The 15,273-nt window shown below is 40.3% G+C and overlaps 1 pseudogene; it reads left to right on the forward strand.

The window, feature by feature from the left end:
• The first annotated feature begins 14,003 nt into the window (after nt 1-14,003).
• On the forward strand, nt 14,004-14,227 carry LOC108527673 (anaphase-promoting complex subunit 13 pseudogene; annotated as a pseudogene).
• Nucleotides 14,228-15,273: the final 1,046 nt, after the last annotated feature.

Genomic DNA, 15,273 nt, shown 5'->3' on the forward strand with positions numbered 1-15,273 from the left:
AAGGCCCTTGTTTATAGTATGAAAGCTGAAAGAAGTCAGAGCAGCGCTTTGTTCAACCTCCACTGGAAATGTATGCATTGAGCTATGCTAATTTTTTTTTTTTTTTTTTTTTTTTTTTTTTTTTTTTTGACAGAGTCCTCGCTCTGTAGCCCAGGCTGGAGGTCAAGTGGTGCGATCTCGGCTCACTGGAAGCTCCGCCTCCCGGGTGCAACGCCATTCTCCTGCCTCAGCCTCCCAACTAGCTGGGACTACAGGCGCCCACCACCAGCGCCCAGCTGATTTTCTGTATTTTAGTAGAGATGGGGTTTCATCATGTTAGCCAGGATGGTCTTGATCTCCTAACCTCGTGATCCACCCGCCTCGGCCTCCCAAAGTGCTGGGATTACAGGCTTGAGCCACCGCGCCCAGGCGAGCTATGCTAATTGTTTGCCTCTCTGTGCATGTTCACAAAAAAGTAAAAAAAAATTCTATAAGTACTGATCTGGGATTACAAATACATATTACCAGGCAAATTAAAAAATGTGGACTCTGTAAGTAATGATGATCAACTGTGTATATGCACTTGAAGCACATATATGTGTACATATATACATCGGTTATATATTATTTTATGTTAAAAAGATGTATATCCACACATATATTTGTTATATATTTATATGTTATATATAATTAGTTTTTTATGTGTGTGTGTGTGTATGTGTGTGTGTGTGTGTATATATATATATATATAGAGAGAGAGAGAGAGAGAGAGAGGGAGAGGGAGAAAGGAGAGAGAGAGCCAGATTGCCTCATGATTCTGCTTCTCTGATTAATCGAAACCCTGACTGAACCAGGGTTCCGGTGTGTATTTAAAAACATCATTTTGAGAAGGGCTTCTAGGCTTCACCAGACCACCAGTGGGGACCATGTCTCCAACAATCCCCTGCTCTAGGGCACATGGTCAACTTCCCCAAATATGCCCAAACTTTTCTTATCTTGTCTAGAATCCATCCCAGTATACAACATGTTATGTCTGCTATGTTACTATAGACATAGACATATTCAAAATAGGGTGAGCCACTTAGTTAAGAAGAAACAAATGGCTTACCAACACTCTCAGTCAGAAAGAAAACAGCCAGGGGCCTTGAAGAATCAGCTGGTTGGTGAGAGAGAGGATCTACTACGTATTCCTTTCAAACCAGTCAGAACCCCAAGCCAATTACACTACCCTCTTCAAAGCCCTGTAACACAAATGTTTTCGATTTCCAGGCGCAGTAATGATAATTAATTACTTATTCATAAGAAATGCAAATCTTCTGATTCCTTCTTTAAATATGTTAAATGTCAAGTAGCAGGTGGTTTTCAATTCAGTAAACAAACTGTGTTTGCTTGGATGGATGCAAACAGTGCCACAGCTACACTTACATCTCTCCTGGCTGAGTGAATGCTTCTATATCTTCTAATTTTGTTAAGCCAGATATAGACAGTTTTGAAAGCAGGTTCCAAAGTTATCTTACAAAGGCACCAGAAGGCCACATCAGCTTCTATATATCTTTGATAGTAATGACAAACACAGTGATGGACTTTTCTAGAAAGCCAAACAAAAGAGTAACTTTTTTAGAGAAAATGGGACATGAAAATAAGGCAATGTGTGAACCAGGTTTGGATCCTGGAACAGGAAAAAAAAAAAGCTGGTGTACAGGGCATTTTTATAAAAATGAACAAAATCATGTCCTTTGCAGCAACTTGGATGCAGCTGGACGCCATTATCCTAAGCGAATTAACACAGAAACGGAAAAACCCAACACCACATGTCCTCACTTATAATGGGAGCTAAACATTGGGTACACAGGGACACAAAGATGGGAACAATAAACACTGGGGACTCCAAAAGCAGAGAGGGAGGGAGAGAGGGAGGAAAGGGCTGAAAAACTACATAAACGGTATTATGCTCACTACCTGGGTGATGGGATGAATTCTACCCCAAACCTCAGTGTCACACAATATACCTATGTAACAAACCTGCACTCCTGAATCTAAACTAAAAGTTGAAACTAAAAAGGGTGTGATTGATTGGAGTAATTTAAATAATATCTGTTGATAGAATGTTAGTATTATATCAATATTAAACCTCTTGAATTTGATCATGTACCGTAGTTATGGAAATGAAGAGCCTTGATCCTAGGAAACACACACTGAAGAATTACGGGTAAATGGGCATAATTTCTGCAATGTGTTTGCAGTGGTTCGGAAAAAATGTGTCTCTGTGTATGTGTGTGTGTATATGTGTGTTTGTGTGTGTGTGTAAAGGGAGTGAGAGTAATAAAACAAACATGGCAAAGTGTTAACAGTGGGTGAGTCTGGATGAATGGTATGTGAAATGTCTTTTCATTAGTCTTGCAAGTTTCCCGTAAGTTTGTAATTATATAAAAATTACAAAGTAGAAAACCAATACCTCTACTTTACAAAAATGCAGGCATAACTCAAAATGCCTTCAGTATTACATGCTCACTTACTACTTAGTTGTTCCAATAGTCAAGAGCAGCCATTATTATCTCCAAGCTCTAAAAAAAAGAAAAAAGAAAAAAAGATACTTATAGTAATTACCTGCCTCCCAGCTGCCCTTTATTCTCACAATAACAGATAAGATTGACTGTCTACCAGCATGAAGAAAGCTACATAAATTAAGCAACTCTTCTGTTCTAGTTATTATTGTTCATAACAAATCACTCTAAAATGTAGTGTCTTAAAACAACAATTAATTTCTTACCTCTCACAGTGTCTATGGAGAGGAATTCAAGAGGGACTTTCTTGGATATTTCTGGCTTGGAGTCTCTGGAACAGCCAGGAGCTGAGGCAGCTGGGTGCTGGATTGGGTCTCTCTCTCTCTCTCACTCTCTTTCTCTCTCTTGCTCACTCTTTCTGTCTCTTTCTCTCTCTCTCTCTCTCCCTCTCTAAGTAGTTTCAGGACCTTTCCATGTTCTCTTTCCACATGGACTAGATTGGGCTTCCTCACAACATGGCATGGTGGCCTCAAGGCAGCTGAATTGTTCAAATGGTGGCTTAGGAATCTCAGAAGCTGTCCTGAGAATCAGGTCTATGTGGTCTTTTATAAAACAGCTTCAGAAATCCATAGAGTTTCTTCTAACACAGTCAGAAGCCTGCCCAGATTAAGGGGACAAAACATAGACCCCACTTGCCATGGGCTAGGTCAGAATATTTGTGTCCCCTTCAAATTCATAGGTTGAAACCTAATTACCAATGTGATGGTGTTAGGAAGTGGGGCTTTGTGGGGATGATCAGATCATGAGGGCTTGGGAACAGTGCCCTTACAAAAGAGGTCCCAGAGAGCTGCCTTGCCCCTTCCACCATGTGAGAAGACAGAGAGAAGCCACCGTGTAGGAATCAGGAAATAGAATCTCACCAGACATTGAATTTATTGGTGCCTTCATCTTGGACTTCTCAGCCTTCATAACTGTAAAAAGTAAATTTCTGTTGTTTGTAAGCTACCCAGTTTATGACATTTTGTTATAGAAGTCCAAATGAGCTAGGACCACCACTTTTTGATGGCAGGATAGTCAAACTCACATTGTAACAAGAACATGTGAGATGAGAGACCTTCTTATAGTCAGTTTGAAACTACAATCTGTCACATCTGTCTAATATACATTTGTGAAATCAGATCATCATGAATGACCTCAAGTGAAATCTATTCCTAGATTATTTGTAGTTTCAAGGCCTGTGGAGAGACAGACTTTTCTCAGTAACAGAGAGTGCCCAAATCAATGCTTTTGGTCTGTTTCATTTCTAGAGTTTCTAAATGTCTTGTCTACATATCATAATGTTTCTGAGTAAAAAATCACACATGCGTGCTCCAAATTACTGCAGGTATCCTTGGATCACATAAGCCTTCTAGGATAGTGGTGCAAGACCAGATGGAGTCAGTGTCTTAATTGTGAGTGCTCTTGAAAGCAGAGCCTGTGACAAGCCTTTGGTACAAGTAGTTTATCGGGAAGTTCTCTCAAAGATCAGGAGTGAGGGCAACAGAGAACGTAACAGGGATAGGAGGAAATTCAATCCAACAATCCATTATGGAGTTGTAAACGAAGCTTGTTGTAAATGAAGATCAGTGGAGGGAAATAATGATCCATCACCTTCTTTCCCAATTAGGTAAAGGTTGCCTCAGTGGGTGCAGACAACCCGCATGCTTCCAAGTTAGGCCCAAACAGGCTTGGGCATACATCGAAAGATGAAAATAAGTGGCATGAGCTTGATGCAAACAGTCGTATCATAGGTGAGTCTGAAAGAATGGGAAGTAGGGCTCAGAGACATCCAGAGCACTCATAATTGCTAAATGACCCATTTCACATCCTGAGCAAGAAAAGTCTATTTTCCTTTGTGTCAAAAAATAGTCACAATATATTAACAATTGTATTTAACATATTAACAATTTTGAAGTGCTAAGAGCCTATTATGAACTTTTCAAATGTTTTCTGAGCCAGTTAAACAAAACCATTATTAAAAATTAAATTACATAAACTTGCCATTAAATATATTATATTAAAACAAAGTTCAACATAATTTATCACTTTGTAATTATTTCACTACATTAGTTATTCTGTATGGTCTTGCTATTAGTTATGTCTTTTGCATCCATATGGTGAAAACACTACATAACGTGCCCTCCCACCTATCTTTTCTCAATTCTGTGTTTTCACATCGGTGATGTCACATAGGTAATTGAAACCAGCCATGGTGGGAGTGTTTACACCACAGGAATTAGTAAACACTACAAATCAAGGCTTTTATCTTTTTTGTTTGTTTGTTTGCGAGCAGGTCGTTAAACATTTCCCAACACAGCAACAATCATTTTCACTTCTGTCCTTTTCATTCCTTCTACTTCCTGTTGATTCCTGTCTTCTCCTCTCACCCCTATTCTGGTGATGTCATGTTTATGTTCATTGCCTCAAAAAATGGAAGATACACTAAAAGGAGAGGAATAACAACTGTTTTCCAGCTTTTGAGTTGTAAAAGGTTAGGCCCTCTGGGAAGAAAGCAAGCTCATATACACAGATAATAAAATAGATTTTTGAGAAGGTAAGATTTGGAAAAGCAAAGTTTACTGGCTTACCCACCCCTCAAACAAAATAAGGGACTTGGGGAGAAGAATGGGCATGGGGATGGCTCCCTAAGAAAGGAAAACCATAAGACCTTAGGCACACCTCCTTGGGACAAGATTGATTGAAAACCAGGATAGCTTTGGAAGAATGAAGTAAGGGTTAAGCCTCCTTTGGTGAAATTCCAAGTAGTCAGGAAGACTGTGGGTTAGAAATAGAAGCAGATTGCATCTAGCCAGTTGGTCTTCATCAACTTGACCAAGTCTCTGCCTTCAACCCCACGTGGCGTAGGTCTCCTGCAGACCAGGATGGCATGACAATGCGAGAAAGACCCTCATCTGGGATCTTGCAACAGAACTTTAGAATTATGCACCAGTAATCTGTAGGACCAAAGACTGACAGCCATGTGAAGGATGGCTCACAAAGATCAATGTGACAGAGGAATCCATACCCCTGATCCCATGCTATGCAAACCATGACACAGTGAATACCTCAGAGCTAAACATCCAGCCCTGGGCAAACATGTGGAGACCCTAAATTAATGGAAATTAAATTATACTTTATTGTGGCATAGGGTCTTATAATAGAAATTAACTAGAGTTGCAGAAAATAAAGACAACTGAATTCTTACGTGCTCGAGTTTGTGAGCTTGGATTGGTACCGACTAACCTTGACTGGATGGGAAACCGAGTTTTGAAAAATTACCTATTTTAAGTGTTCTTTTTGAGTTCATTTTGCCATTTGCCATATAAGGAACAGGTATATGCCTGTCGCTTCCAAGGGCCAGGTGGATAATAGGTTGTATTAATTGAACTAGTGGTTATGCCAGTGAGGGGTGCCTATATGCTAAAAGGATTTCAAGGGACAGAATTTTGGAAAAATGAAAGTGTGTTATCAACTTTCTCATGTCTTGTCTAACACCCAGGAATCATCCTCATGCCAGGACAATGTCTATCCCAGACATCAACATACTAAAAGAAACCTACATGTTCCCCTCTCTAACTTTTGTGAAAGATTGTACTATTTTTACAAATATTCACTGCCCATCTGTGAGAGAGCATTCTATTTGCCTACTCGGTTGGCACCTGGCTTGGCCACATGACTTGCTCTAACAAAGAAATGTGAGAGAAGTGATGTGCTTACTTTTCCTTTGGCATCATGACCAGCAATGTTCCAGGTTTTAGAACATTGATTGCAAAAATGACTCACTTCTCACTTCTCCCTTTGTAATATGATTTTATAGCAACCCCCACAAAATATGGAGATCCCTGTCCCTAGAAGCTGGGCTAGCCTGAGACATGATTTGGTCCATAGAATGTGGTAGAAGCAGTAATGTGCCTTTTTGTTAACTAATTTGCAGGAGGGTTTACACTTTTCCATTCGCTGTTTTGGAATCCTGATACCATCATGTAATTTAGTACGGGTTAGCTGAAAGAGGAGAGACCAGTGGACCAGGGATTCATTGTCTTAGCTGTGGTCATCCTAGACCAGCCTATGCCAGTTCATCCCCAAATAGGTGAGTGAGCCAAGTTGAGCTCAGCTGAGCCAGGCCCGGATCAGTAGAACTGTATAGCTGGCATGTAGACTCATGAGAAAAAAATAAGTGTTTATTGCTGAGTGCTGCTGAAGTTTTGTGGTGGTTTGGAATTATAGGATTAATGTGGCAAGAAATAACTAATAGACAGATTGAAGCTGGTCTGTCAGTCTGCACCCGGAGTACAGAAGATGTAGGACAGAGCTACAGCAAGCAGGCACAAGGCACAAAGCATTAACAAGAAAGAAACATTCATGTAAGCCACTGAGATATGGAGTCCATTTGTTACCCAGAGTAGCCTAGCCCATAGTGATTGATATACCAATTGACATGCCTAACTGTGTTTGGTTCCTCAACTTCTCGTTTCTTTTATTCTTGCTGGTTGATTTCTTTTCTATGTTTTCTATTTCATAGAAACTGGGGATGCACAGATCTCCTATGACATGGACATACAGCCGCTTCTTTCTTGGTTATTCATCCTGAATTGTCCATGACTTTGGTCCTATTTTTTTTAACTTTTTAAAATTTTATTTTTTTTAAGAGATGAGGTCTCACTATGTTGCATAGACTGGAGTGCAGTGGTGCAATGGTACAATCATAGTTCACTGCAGATTCGAACACCTGGGTTCAAGTGATCCTTCCATATCAGTCTCCCAAAGTGCTGGGATTACAGGAATGAGCCACCACATCTGGCCCCAGACCTTAGTGTTAAGATTCATTTCTTTCCCTTATATTTGAGGATCCTGGGACCAAAAGACTGGATTTTGTTGAATGAGACATTTTTTCACTTTGCTTAGTGATGAGAGTCTGCAAGACAATGGCTAAGGTTATATTTTTGGGGGTCATTTGCAGATTACTTTTAGAATTTACTTACTTTTATGTTTATTCACAAGGTCATTTAAGGTATAGTGCCAAGCAACCAACAAAGCATGACTTTTATTTTTCAGGTTGCTGGAAAATTGCTGAACTCTCCTGCAGTATTTTAAATAACAACTGAACAACTTTCAAAACAGCCCATCCATCTTCTCTATTAGAAATACAGGTGCTACCAGAGAGCACTGTAGAAGATGCTTTATTTCTGTCTTTCAAAACATGGTTAGACATTCCAATGGTAAAGAGTAATAGAAACAGAAAATTGTAAAAGAAATTGTCACCTCACTATATGTGTTAATGTGAAATGTTATTATTGCTTTGGAAAGTCTGCTTTGACCATAACACTTTTCTCACTCTGCCTTTAAATTCCAAGTAATTCTAGTTGGAGGAAAGACTGTCATCTTCTGAGTTCTCCTCTCAAAACTCTTCATGCCCAGTAAGATCAAATGCAAGGTTATCCTAGCTACAACTAGGAGGTTAACTCCTAGTGCTGAGAAGGCCATGGACGAACACAGAAATGCCTCTGGTTAGGAACCATTGCTGACTGAAACATCCACTCACTAATGGTGGGCGTGGACATTGGTACAACCACTTTGGAAAGCTAGCACTAACCATGAAAGTTCAACATTTGTAACCCACCATGACTCAGCACTCTTATCCCTAGGTAGTACATATTTAATAGAAATGTATATATTTCTTTACCAAAGGTGTATAATATAATTTTTTTAGCATCTTACTGTGCCACACAGGCTGGAGTGCAGTGGCACAATCATGGCTTACTGCAGCCTAGAACTCCCAGGCTCAAGAGATCTTCTCTCCTCCACTTTTCAAGAAGCTAGAGTACAGGCATCCTCCATCATGTCTGGCTAATTTTTAATTTTTCTTTTGTAAAGATGGGGCCTCACTTTATTGGCCAGGCTTCTTTTGAACTCCTGGCCTTAAGCAGTCCTTTCATCTCACCCTCCAAAAGCACTGGGGTTATAGGCATGAGCCACCACATCCCATCCTATAATAGAGTATTTATAGCAGCATTATTCATAATAGCCCTAAATTGGAAACTACTCAAATTTCCAACAGAAGTAGAATGGAAAAAATAAATTGTGGTATATTCATACAACAGGATGCTCCCCAGCAATGAGCATGAATAACCTACAGCTACAGCAAAACATCATGAATCAGTCCCACAAATATAACATTGAGTTGGAAAAACAGATGCAAGAGTTTAGACTGCATGAGTCCATTTTTATGAAGTTTGAAAATAAGCAAAACTAGTCTGTGGTGTTAGAATTCAGGATGTTTGCTACTTTTAGAGGGTGGTGACTTGGAGGGGGCTATGAGGAGGGCCTCTGTGAATATGATAATGTTCTGCTGGCTGATCTGAGTGTTGGTAACATGGGTATGTTTCCTTGTGAAAATTCTTTGAATTGCACTTTTATTTTTTGTATATTCCTTTGTATGTGTGTTATTGTTTACTGGAGAGTTAAGGGGAAAACAAGACAAGAAAGAAAACAAACAACTATTCCAAACTGTTCTTTTGATTATAATCCTATTATAAAGTCTCCTAATATCACTGATCTCTTTTTGTTGTATATGTTCCATTCAAAATTTTATATTCATTTGTGTGTCAGCCTTATATATGCCAAAACAGTGCCTGGAATATATAGATATTCAATAAGTATTTTTGAAGGAAATGAAAGGATGGATGGATGGATGGATGTATGGATGGATGGATGGATGGATGGATGGATGGATGGATGAATGAAGGTCTAAGTTCCCAACTATTCAGTGAGCAACATAAGGTCAGAAATTGTTTCTTGTCTTGCTCACCAATGAACCACCTATCTGGCACAATGCCTGATACATTGTAGGCCCTTAATATATATTCTTATTTTAAAAGACAAGAAGAAAAGAAAGGAGGAAGGGCGGGGGGAGGGAGGAAAGTAGGGAAGAAGGAAGGAGGGAAGGGAAGGGAAGGGAAGGGAAGGGAAGGGAAGGGAAAAAGCAGGAAGGAGACAGAAAGGGGATGGTGAGAGGGGGTGTTGCAGGGTCATGGTATGTCATTTCTACCATCCTGCCTGTAGACATTTAATGCAGAATTGTGCTTTTCTCATAGTAACTTTTTTGCTGATATTTTGTAGTCATTGAGCAAAAGCTCAAGTGGGGAACAACAGACAGACCAGGTAATTCTCAGATTTCTGAGCGAGGGGGCTCAAACCAAATGACTTGGATACTCCCCCAGTACCTTGTTGCCTCTCCCTCTAAGAGATACAGCGGCCTTTGGGCCCGCCTAAAGCTCCATTACACAGGCTGTATTTAGCAATCATAACTTTATATCATTACTGTGTAGGCCGGAATATGCCACTTTGGCATAAGGATTATTTTGAGCCAAAGGCAATCAAGAAAAAGAAGATACAAGGAAAGCTCTCTTCACTCCCCTTATCTGCTTAAAAGCAGGACATAAATTTACAAAAGTGTACTTCCTCCCCTTTCTACCAGGAAAGACAAAGTTTGATCCCTAAAGACAACCATAGATGCTTACCAGCCTGGAGGTGGCACCAGAGGAGTCTACAGAACAAACTTTACTAGTTGGTCTTTACCTACCACTCACTTCCCATATATTTGCCTTCCCACAATCTGCCACTGTTAGAGACTCAAGGTCCTTTTCTTCTGTCTTGTCACTTCTTTAAAAATGTATTATTCTTCGTTGAAGATGTCATATAGACTGACGTTCTAAGCCATCTCATGAGAGTTACTCAATACCTGGGTATGTTCCGTGTATATATGAAATAAACGTTCAAAACCTGTTTTGCTGTTGTTGTTAATTTGTCTTTTGTTTTAGGGGCCCACAGCTAAGAACTCAGAAGGGTAGAGGGAAAATTATTTTTCCTCCACTACAAATGTAATGGCTAATAGTACTGGTCATTACATTTTTTCTTGTGTCCCAGGCACCTTGTCATTCTTACAAGAGCTCCAGAAGATAGTTGCTAGTATCAGTCCATTTTAGAGATGCAGAGACTGAGCACTTAGATATTTTGCCTCAGGCCTTACAGTCTGCATTTGAACTGAAGCTCTTAACATCCTGTATTTTTTCCCCATTGTTTGTTTTTATTTATTTATTTTACTATAGTTTATGTTCTAGGGTACATGTGCACAACGTGCAGGTTTGTTACATATGTATATATGTGCCATGTTGGTGTGCTGCACCCATTAACTCATCATTTATATTAGGTATATCTCCTAATGTTCTGTATTAATCAACCCCATCCACCCGAAAATTGCCAGTTTTTACCAAGGTAAGCACTTTAACCATGATGACAGGTAAAGTTTCTTGAGCATGATACCAAAGGTACAAGCACCAAACTCTGTTCTAAATGCTCACATACCTCCTGTGTTACTATCTGCCATACTACAGATGAGGAAACAGAGACACTGAGGTTCAGGGAAGGTCCCAAGGTTATAGAACTTGCCCATGAGGGAAGTAGCCTGGCTCCAGTGCCTATGTTCCCAATCATTACACTATGCTGCATCTTAAATGCTATTTCATTTAATTTGCTGCTTTTAAGACTTGAACCAGCATCAGAATCACCAGGGAAGCTTATTAAACATATTCCAGGACCCCATCCTTATGGATGTTGACTCAGCAGGTCTGGGATAAAGCTACGAATCTGCATTTCTACAAGTGTCCAGATTTTGCAGAAGCTGCTGGTCCAGTGACCACACTTGGAGGAGCAGTCATTTCATCTTCACAGAACTCCTGCACGGAAGATGCTATTACTTCCTCATTTTAAAGGGGGGGCTTAAAGATCACATTATCTGCACAGTGCTCGGCATATGGTAGGTGGAAATCAGTGCATTTTGCATAAAGCAGGGAAATGATTTGCCCAAGATCTCGTAGCTTAATGACGCTGTGAATATTTAAATATCTACTTTTATTTCAGACAAAAAAACTTTTAAGAACAGTCCATGGAGTCAAGGCTTTCAAATTCTCCATCTCCCACAAGGTCTAGAATAGTTTCCTGACAACAATGAGCAAACAGGAATTGTGCTAAGTTAAAGCGAAATTAGAACATCGCCCAAGAGTTAAGATTCAAGTAGTTATATTAGATTAGAAAATACTTGTTGTTTTCTTCAAGTGCCTGTTTTTCCTTCACCTATCAAAATTTAGTTTGTCACTAAAGATTGCCTTTGCATATATTTTAACAGACAGAAGTAATATTTTTCATTTAGACTAACCCTGGAGGCCAGATAAAATGTATAACAGTTTCTTGTTCATTCTTGTTTAACTTGAACAATATACTAATGTGATCAATATCTAGTTCCACTTTCCTCGTTAGTAACAATAAAATATTGCCATCCAGTTATGGTTCCTCAGAGTAACTAAGAGCATTTAAAAAGTGTTTCACTTTGATCACCCTCATGTGTAAAAATTAGGTAGACATTTCTGGAAAATGAAAAGAAATTAATGCACCAAGGTGGGAAATGGAGCCCCACCATTACAGGGGCTCTGAGTTCATACAACTTACAAAGTTTTAGGGCCTTTGCCTCCCTCGAAAGTTGAGCTGAGCTCTGATGTTCTCAATAATGGATTCACGGAAAATACGGTTTTGTACATTTTCTATCCAAAACTGACCCCAACACCTTCCTTATCATTCTTTGCTTGACTATTCCCCCAAGATCAAGGGCACAGGGATTGGTGCTGCCCTCACTTCCTTTCCATCACCCTCATCTTCATACCCCACAAGCTGCCCTGCACTCAAGCTGCACCACCTCGGAAGCGGATGATGTTGGTGAGCTCCCAGGTCCTGAGGCCCTTTACTGGCTCTGTGCCCATCTCTTTGATTCTGCCTGCTATGCTTCCATAGTTTCAACCTGAGAGCTGCCTCTGAGACTCAGCATTCTTTCCTCCCAATGCTTGGAAATATGTATCACCCTGGGTTGCCTATAGTCAATGACTAACTGGTACTGAAGGATAAAAGTCCAGTTGTCTCAACTTCAAACAAAATCAAAGAAAGGTTATGTCCAGCCTCTATCATCATTACATTCATTCCACCTACTGCCCCCTCACTCTTAGTAGAAACCAAGTCTTCAGGCCAGGCACAGTGGCTCATGCCTGTAATCCCAACACTGTGGGAGAGATCCCCATCTGAGGTGGGTGGATCATTTGAGGTCAGGAGTTGGAGACCAGCCTGGCCAACATGGTGGAAACCCCATCTCTACTAAAAAATAGAAAAATTAGCTGGGCATGGTGGTGCGTGCCTGTAGTCCCAACTACTTGGGAGGCTGAGGCAGGAGAATTGCTTGAACTCAGAAGGCAGAGGTTGCAGTGAGCCAAGATTGTGCCACTGCCCTCCAGTTTATCTCCTCCCAAGTACTCATATGTGTCCTGTGATACAAATGATTGAAGGTATGAGATGGAAAGGCAAAAAAAAAAAGAGGAAGCTAGGGCTGGACATGGTGGCTCATGCCTGTAATCCCAGCACTTTGGGAGGCCGAGAAGGGTGGATCACCTGAGGTCAGGAGTTCGAGACCAGCCTGGCCAATATGGCGAAACCTCCCAAGTAGCTGGGACTACAGGAGTCCACCATCACGCCTGACTAATTCTTTGTATTTTTAGTAGAGACGGAGTTTCACCGTGTTAGCCAGGATGGTCTGGATCTCCTGACCTCGTGATCCGCCTGCCTCGGCCTCCCTAAGTGCTGGGATTGCAGACGTGAGCCACTGCACCCAGCGGGCACAGTGCTTTTAAGCATATGGTTGATCAATATGGTGGCAGTGTCATTACTTACTTTTTTTTATATTTGAATAATATTCCATTTGTGTGGATATATCACATTGAAAAAGTCAATTTATAAATTGGTGGACATTTGGGTTGTTTCCACTTTTGGTGGTGCAATAAACATTTATGTACACATTTTCATGTGGACATATGTTTTCAATTCACTTGGGTTTATACCTAGGAGTGGAATTGTTATGTCATATAAAAACTGTGTGTTTGAGTTTTGAGGAACTGCCAAACTGTGTTTCTCAACCTGGATAATCTCAATTGGCCAATTTTCATGTTCACTGATGCTTCTGCCAGGTCAGTTTTGCTGTTGAGCCTCTCCGGTCAATATTTCATTTCAATTATCGAACGTCCCAACTCAAGAATTTTTAAAATTCTTTCTGTAATCCTATCTCTATTTAATGAAACACAGCATGAACGCGGACAGCGGAGGTTGCAGTGAGCTGAGATCGTACCACTGCACACCAGCCTGGGTGACAGACCAAGACTCTGTTTAAAATAAATAAATAAATAAATAAATAAATAATAAATAAATGAAAAAAAGAAAAGAAATGAGGTCTTCTCCAGACTTTCCCTCGATGTGAGCAAATGAGTTCACCTACATGCAGGGATCTGGGAGAAGAGTGTGTGAGTCATGTGATGCTGAGGATACGGTCCAGAGGAAGCTGGCACAGTGGTGCAGCAGGTGCAGATCTGACAAGGTTAAAGCTCCAGGAAAATGAACAGTGAGGTACAAAGAGACGGAAGAATCTTGGATTTGATTGACAATGCTTGGTGAGAAGATAGGCTGCCATAGGAGGACGTTGCAGTTCCACTGAATGAGCTTCCTAAACCTGAACAAGACAATGTTGGCACCCAGAATCTGCCAAAGAACAAGAAATGAAGTGGACAGACTTAACCTTACAGCACCTCCATGAGAACGTTCCCCTTATTATAAACTGACACTTGGCTCCTTTCTCATGCATGGATTTTTAAAAAAATACATAGATACAAATGTTTTATTTCAATCTCCTAATTCAAATCTTTGAGTAATAAATCAACACTAAAATATGTATACTTATTTAGTTAGTGGCAGCTACGTGCAGCATGAAAATATTTACAGAATGAAAAGCTGAGATTTCTCAGGAGTACAGAATATTTGGCTCTATAAATCTAAATCTCTTCATTGAGTAGCTTATAATTGGATATGATTGGTTAAACATTTGACTTTAACTCTGATTTTTGCTTTACTGTCAAAGTTTATCTCCTCCCAAGTACTTATATGTGTCCTGTGACTGACACAAATGATTGAAGGTATGAGATTGAAAGGCAAAAAAAGAGGAAGCCAGGGCTGGGCATGGTAGGTCACACCTGTAATCCCAGCACTTTGGGAGGCCAAGGAGGGTGGATCACCTGAGGTCAGGAGTTCGAGACCAGCCTGACCAATATGGCGAAACCCTGTCTCTAATAAAAATACAAAAAATTAGCCAGGCATGGTGTGTGGGAGTGGGGGGGGCTACAATCTCAGCTACTTGGGAGGCTAAGACATGAGAATTGCTTGAACCTGGGAGGTAGAAGTTGCAGTGAACAGAGATCATGCCACTGCACTCCAGCCTGGGTGACAGAGCAAGACTCTGTCAAAAAAAGAGGAAGCCAGAAGCCAGACATAGGAGTGTTACAGTGTTATTAACATTTCATGTTATAGAACTTGCTCATGGACCAAGTAGTCTGGCTCCAATGCCTGTGTCCCTAATCATTACATTATGCTGCATCTTAAATGCCATCTCATTTAATTTTGTGCTTCTCAGACTTGAACCTGCAGCAGAACCACCAGGAGGGCTTATTAAACATAAACCCTCAGCGAAAAGCATTCTGAGTGGGTTTAGCCTATAGATGTTATGGACATGTAGATATCCCATTCACTGATTACTGGCATCCCTCAGATTCTTCATGGTATTTTCAAATGTTGGATAAATCTGTAAATTAAAAAAATATCTGACAGTTACCCC

The sequence above is a fragment of the Rhinopithecus bieti genome, unplaced genomic scaffold, assembly GCF_001698545.2.
Source record: "Rhinopithecus bieti isolate Rb0 unplaced genomic scaffold, ASM169854v2 scaffold_8, whole genome shotgun sequence".
Taxonomy (NCBI): domain Eukaryota; kingdom Metazoa; phylum Chordata; class Mammalia; order Primates; family Cercopithecidae; genus Rhinopithecus; species Rhinopithecus bieti.